Genomic DNA, 7,500 nt, shown 5'->3' with positions numbered 1-7,500 from the left:
GCTCTGTGCTCTACAGTGAGGTAACTGAGAGAGTCAGGCAGCCAGACTGTGCGTTAGTCCACCCCCAGGGCACCTCTCCCCTCCTCTCTCCACCTGGAAAAGATGCTAGCAGAGAGGGGCAGCCTTCTTCTGAAAATCATGGACGTGATTGTGAAGGGAGGGTCCACAGCCACCTGGGAGCTCCACGTTCTCCCAGATGGGACTTTCATCAGCCAAGACTCAAGAATGCAGGAAGGAGGGATGGAGAGAGGCTGGTGTCGGTTCACCGGCCCTGGGGGTGGGGTACCCAGGTCTGGAGCCACACCCTCTGTGCTACCCACACTCCAATTGGCCCCCTTGATTCAGAACTCTGCACACTGTCCACACCCCAGTTAGTCTGAAACAGGTCTGAATTACCGTGTTTACCTGTTTGAGTGGAACCTCACCCAGAACTGCTCTGGGGTGCTACCTGATGTAAAGTCATCATAAAAACATTACCTTTGGCCCTTTCTTCTCTGTCACTATTTTTATTATTGGGTTATTGCCATAATGTTTATTAGCACTTTAATTATAATCTCCTAATTCATGGTGCAATGTGTGTGTGTTCAGTCACTCAAGTCGTATCCGACTCTCTGCAGCCCCATGGACTGTAGCCCACCAGGCTCCTCTATCCCTGGACTTTTCCAGGCAAGAATACTGGAGTGGGTTGCCATTTACTCCTCCAGGGGATCTTCCCAGCCCAGGGATCAAATCTATGTCTCTTGCGTCTCCTGCACTGGCAGGTGGATTCTTTACCACTACCACCACCTGGGAAGCCCCCATGGTGAAATGATTATGTACTTAAAGGAAGGAATATTTCTACAAGTAGTAAGATAAGGAACAAATCAAAGATAGGAAGAAGTTGAATAACTTGCAAGAGGTCATCTCACTGATGAAATTATATGGAGGCTTTTCCCGCTTGGGTGGTACAGGGATATTTCCATGGCACTGTGAATCCTCTTGTAGAAGTCAATTCTACATCAGGAAGAGTCTTAAAAATATTGATGACCATATACCTGCAGACAAAAGGGCCAGGTACAGAAAGTCTCTATTGTATTGAAATGTTGGTAGCATTTATGTGGTGGAATGACCTTGGCTAAATATGTTGCAGTCTTAGGTAGCTACATACATAACTGTATCTTTGTTTTTAAATTAAAAAGAATTTTTTTAAAATTTTCTATGCCCCCCCCATTTTGTTTTTTTTACTGAGTGTGTTTCCTGTTCAGTAGCCCACTGCCAGTCTCCAGGTGTATGACTGGACTACAGGAGTGGTGGTATGGTGCGACACAGCTATTCTGTGAGTGTGAGACTGTGGTGGTGTGTAGCCTTTACAGCATCAACAAGAGGCCTACGATTGAATATACAAGACAAGGACAGGGGTGCTTGCCTAGAGGGTCAGTTGTCTTTTTCACTTTTTTTCGGACTGAGATATTACTTTTCGAGTTCTTGATGCCCAGTGGATGCAAGGCAGATATGTATCATGTGAAGCAGAAGGCACCTGCTCTCCAGCCATGAGGACTCCGGTTTCTCCAGCACAGCTTTAGCCTCAGCCTTCTCAGCCTCTACAGACTTTCAGGTCAAGAGAAGCAAGGAGCTCCCCCCTCCCTACCCTGCCATGGATATCGCTCAGCATCTCCAAAGGTGGCTTCTAGAGTGTGCTTTCACTCTGGAAGTGTGTTTCACTCGGAGGTGGCGTGGCTGCCTGTCATTCCTTTACCCTCGCCCCCAACCTCCCTTTAGTTCCTTCCCGCCTTCTCTTCTTTCTGCATCAGCCTGTGCCAGACACTGTGCCAGGTGTGGAGGAATAAAGGTCCAATAAAACCCAGGCCTGGCCTCGCCAATGGACTGGGAAATCCCCCAGGGCAGGCATTTGGACATGGATCTGAGATGCTGATACTAGACCTGCAGTAACTAGAATACATAAGACAGATATTGAAATGCAGAAGGATTGTGCAGAAGGGTTAACTCTGACTATGGAAAAAGAAATGGCAACCCACTCCAGCCTTCTTGCCTGGAAAATCCCATGGACAGAGAAGTCTGGCGGGCTACAGTCCATAGGGTCACAAAGGATCGGACATGACTGAAGCGACTTAGCAGGTGTGGTTGGATCAGGGAAGGCTTCACTGAGAAGGAGAAGCTGCGCTGGGTTTTGGAGGATGAAGAGGAGTTTGCCAGACTGACGAGATGGGAGCAGGATTTCAAAGAGCAGGCCAGGGAACAGTTTGCTCTGCTGTGTGTCTCTCTAAGCATACTGGCTGGAGCATCCATTGTTGGAAGAAGGAGAGTGGAGACAAGCAAGCTTGGAGAAGGAAGCAGAGCTCCACTGAGCAAGTTTTCCAGAGAGCAGCCATAGGGAAGCATGCAAGGCTGGCAGCAGGTTAGCGCTGAGCTCAGCGTTGCACTGGAGACAGAGTCGCCTCTGCTGCCATCGTCCTTGCCTCCTGTCGCCCTGGGTCTCTCCCCTGGGACCCCGAGCGTGGGGCCCACACTGCAGACTGTCGACTCTTCGAGGCGGCAGCTGTGACAACATCTGCCTCGGCACGAGGATGGCATTTGGAGCCGGGGAGGAATGGAGAGCAGGCCTGAAATGAAACCAATAATGGGTTTCTTAAACATTTGCTTTATTGTTGCTCTGAATGCACGCCCTGCTTTAACCCGGCGGATGGAATTCTATTGTGTCCGAGTCCACTGACGCTGGAGAAGGGTTTCTGGTAAAGAATGTGTCAAGGAGAAGGGGAGGAAATGTTTGAAGCTGCCCTTTCCCCCTGCCTGCGGGGCAGGTGGGCTTCTCAGAGCAGGGCTTTCGGAGCTGCGGCTGATGGGAGGGGCAAGGATTTGACTTTTGAACACAGAGCGCTGCAGGCAGGGAGATACCCCTTGTATTGTGTTTAGAATGTTTTCTTAATCAAAACACGATGCTAAAAGCCCTTTCGAGGGAAGGGAAACTTGGGCACCGGCACGATCTTACTTATAAATAGCTCAGACCTGCTCAGCAACCATGCACTCCTGCAGCCAGCGGGAGCTTTGAAGGAGCTGTCAACCCATCCAACGTACACCCTTCCCCAGTCATTGTAGGCAGAAACAATGCCACCTTCCCGAAAGGAAATCGGCAATAAAAACTCCTGCAGGATTTCCTACTTGGAGTTTTTCCCATTCAGACCCAAGATGGGCAGACCCCCACTCCCACCCCCGCAGCCGGGCCCAGCACCCCTGTGACTGTGAAGCCACATTTACAGGTTCCAGGCACTTGAATATCTGGCTTTTCCTGAGTGGGGCATGGAAACTGCTTTTACAGTACAACAAAGCCTTTTTTTTTTTTTCTTTTTTCTCCTCCAAATTGCCTTTCTGTTTCACAAATCTTAGGAAGCTTCTGAAATCAGTGTGGAAGACGTTAGAGGATAAAGTGGCAAGTGCTTTTTACAAAATGCCCGGTTAGCTTAAGAAGGCTTTGGGATTGCATTTTTTAAATTAATAGGTGGATATGTTTTTCTTTTTCTCCTTCTCTCTTTTTAGACAAATGCTGTGCTTTGTAGCAGCACGATCTTGCTGCTTTACAGTATCGATAAATGCAGGTACAGCTGCGCTATAAAAGCCACTTTACATGAAGCAGGCCATTCCTACTTTATAGCCCATTTTTCACCCATTGTTCTCAAGTCATGTCATAGGTGTGTTGTAATGGGCTGGGGAGGTGGACGCCTTGAAGATCAGTTTAACGAAATGGTCTAATTTTGCCAACTTTAGTGCCAAAATCTGGATTGAAAAACGCAAGACTAATATCCCAGTAGACGTGCAATATGATGTCACTTCCCTGAAAATGGCCAAGATAAACATCTATTTCCAGACCACTTGCACTTACAACATGAATTCTACCTCTTTTTTCAATCCCCAAATTACGGTTCCTGTTTTCTAACAATTTTAATGTTAACCTGGTTGACATTTGAACTTTCCTGACTTTTTCTCAGACTCGAAGATTTTATTACATTGCTGGTGGAGGAGGCAGAATTCCATTCCAACTATAATGATACTTTTGGAGCCTGAAAACCTGCTAACTTTTAAAAATGAAGCAAGGAAGATTGAATAGTCCTTCTGACAGGAGCGTATACACAGTTGTACAATTGAGAAACTCAGGACTCGCCCCACAGAGCTCTGCAAAGTGATGCTTGCTGATTGGATGCTCATTTGCCATCTGGGAAGCTTCATATTTTGTTTTTATTTCCCTTTGAAAGGGTGAGTGGAGTTAGTTTGTATCAGTATGAATACAGGCAATTACCACGAGGAATTCTTTTCTCAACGAGTCAAGTGTTTGTGGAGTGTCTATTACATCGGCAAAGCTCTCCGGGGATATAAATATATGGACCTGTTGCTCACAGACAAAATAAGCTGAGTGTCTACTATGTGCCAACACGTAATGTGCTTTATCCAAAACCACACAAAACTCAGGCAGAGTCGAGGCTGCAGTCCCCATTCTGCAGATGGTAAAACTGAGGAGGAGCAACGCTAAATCAGCAGTTGTGCCCCGCCGCTGCCAAAGGTTCCCACAGGACCTCATTTGCCGGACACTTTTGCTGCGTATCAGACAGTGAGCTGAGCACATCCTTTGATCTCGGAGTGTCCCTGTGTGGGAGACGCTACTACTTACCCATTTTACAGATAAGAGGTCTGACGATGGAGGCAGGGAAGCTACTTGGTAGCAAGCGCTGGCCTTAAGTTTTGCAGCCAGACTCTGTGGCCTCCATTATCAGGCTGGGGGAAGTGATCGTTCCCCTGAGCATACTCCACGGACAGAGAACCCCAGTCCTGAACGTGCTCACGTGTGTGTTCACGCATGGAAATGCCATGAAGAGCTGAGGTGTCAGGAGTGGCATGGGGTGTCAGAAGAGCTCAGAGAGATGGACGGGTGGGCAAGGGGGTCCCGAAGGGGCCCCGCCGCAGGCCAGGGTGTCCATGGCAGGACAGGCGGGGCATGACTGTCTGCACCCCCGGGCTCGCAGTTCACGCGCCCTCTCTCCTCTGGCCAGGCTGGATGGCGCCCCTGAATGTCGGGCCCAGTAGGAGGGCAGTGCGCGTGCGCTCTGAGCTGAAACGTTTGTCTCAGCTGTCGTGGATGGAGACCACTACCTACTACCGCCTGCTACACCAGCTACTACCCACTACTACTACGGCTATTTCCACCAAGTACTGTGGACCACCCCCTACTACTGCTGCCTGCCACCATTACTGCGACTCCTACCCCCTGTATTGCTGCTGCTAAATCGCTTCAGTCGTGTCTGACTCTGTGCGACCCCATAGACGGCAGCCACCAGGCTCCCCCGTCCTTGGGATTCTCCAGGCAAGAACACTGGAGTGGGTTGTCACGTCCTTCTCCAATGCATGAAAGTGAAAAGTGAAAGTGAAGTTGCTCAGTCGTGTCCGACTCTTCGAGACCCCATGGACTGCAGCCCACCAGGCTCCTCCGTCCATGGGATTTCCCAGGCAAGAGCACTGGAGTGGGGTGCCATTGCCTTCTCCCACCTTCTGTTACCACCTGCTACTACTGCTGCCTGCTACCATGACTGCCCCTGGTACTGTTACTCCCTACTACTACCAACTACCGCTGCTGCTGCTGCTAAGTCACTTCAGTCGTGTCCGACTCTGTGCGACCCCATAGACGGCAGCCACCAGGCTCCCCCGTCCTTGGGATTCTCCAGGCAAGAACACTGGAGTGGGTTGTCACGTCCTTCTCCAATGCATGAAAGTGAAAAGTGAAAGTGAAGTCACTCAGTCGTGTCCGACTCTTCGAGACCCCATGGACTGCAGCCCACCAGGCTCCTCCGTCCATGGGATTCTCCAGGCAAGAACGCTGGAGTGGGCTGCCGTTTCCTTCTCCAAACTACCACCTACGGCTGCTGTTGCTACTATCACTGCTCCTGCTCCTGCTACTCCCTACTACTACCCTGTGTGTCAGTGGGGACGCCTCCAGCCCAGGGGCTCTGGCCTGTCTCATTAGAGTGCGTGCTTCTGAGCTCTGGGCTGGGGTCAGGGGTCACGCACTCTGGCTCTGACGGTCCTCGGGTGAGTGTCTTAGGGTCGCTGGCCCATCTTGCAAGCAGGACAGGGACATCCTTCTTTCCAGGAACTAGTGTGAGGGGCCAGGTGGTGTGGGGTGCATAGCCGTGCCAGCCTGGGGCTCACTCTCTCAGCACCTGGCTTCCCCTTCCCTCGGCTCTTTGGAAGAGACCCAGCGGGAGAGGAATCTTCTGTTCATGGGAGAGGCTGCCAGGATCTCCCCCAGCACGTGGCATGGTCCTTTCCCGGGTGGGAGGCGGGCTCTTCCTGTCGAGTGGAGCAGGGCCCCCCACCCCAGGTCCCCTCGGAGCCTCCGGGCCGCCCACGGCACAGCCCCGCCCGTCGCCAGACTCCGTCCTCCCGCTGGGGACACAGGCCGGTGGCCTGCTCCCGGGGCTCACCCCACTCACCACCGTGAGCTCTCGGAGCGTAACTGCGCCTCACTTGTCTTTGCGTCTCCTTCTGCATGTGGGAAACACAAATGAAATGAAAAAAATACTTGTACGTGTTTTGACTGACTGGAGAGAGGTGAGGATTTAGGTTCCCAGGCCCTGGTGGGAAGGTCTTCTGCTGACCTGTGATGTTGGGAAAGTCCTTTCCGGTCGCCCCTACCCTTACCTTCCCCTTGAACCCAAGGAGTCGGCAGGGTGACCTCTCGGGCCCTTGCACTTTCTAAGCGGGTGTTCAATTTGATGCGTGTGGTGTAGAGGCCCGCCAAAATAGCTAATGAAGAAACATCCTGGGAATACACTGCAATTTCACAATGCATTTTAATTAGCCGTGTGTGTGTGTGTGTGTGTGTGTGTGTGTGAAGAGCTGCACTCAGGATGGCAGTGTGGCAACAGCAGGGCTCAGAGCAGCCTCTGCTTTTGAGAAACTTCCCCGGGGCACCAGCTATCAGGCCACGGCTCACACCGGCCGTATCCTGAAGAGCACGCGCCAGCCTGACACGTGCTGGGTGGGTTCTGTCCAGAGAGTCAATTTCCCCAGCTTGATTTCGTCTCAGCTCCGAGCCAGCAGAACCCTGGAGGCAGGAGGCGGCGAGGGCGCTCGGACTTTGCCGGCTGCCTCCAAAGCTGTCCGTGACCAGTAGGTTGTTTAGAGGGTGGATTGCTAATTGTTTGATTTCTCTGCCAACAGGATTCCCTGCAAATTAGAGTTATAATCTCATGTGGGTATTTCCTGAATTAAAAGAAAATATAGAATAAAATAAATAAATGTTAGTTGTTTGGTTGTATAAGCTTTTGAGACCTGCAAGACTACTCATCAATTATTAAATGTGGCCAAAATGCCATTCTCAGCGCCTGTGTGTGCCTTTAAAAGAAAGACACGGCACACACACACAGCTTGGAGGCAGAGCTTGCCATGTTCTCCTGTTTAACTCTGAAGCTCTTTGCCCAGAAGCTTTGATTTCTCCTTTACATAGTTTTTTTAATT

Source organism: Capricornis sumatraensis, chromosome 23 (genome assembly GCF_032405125.1).
Source record: "Capricornis sumatraensis isolate serow.1 chromosome 23, serow.2, whole genome shotgun sequence".
NCBI classification, from domain to species: domain Eukaryota; kingdom Metazoa; phylum Chordata; class Mammalia; order Artiodactyla; family Bovidae; genus Capricornis; species Capricornis sumatraensis.
The sequence above is the reverse complement of the archived record's forward strand: the minus strand, read 5'-3'. Positions refer to the sequence as shown.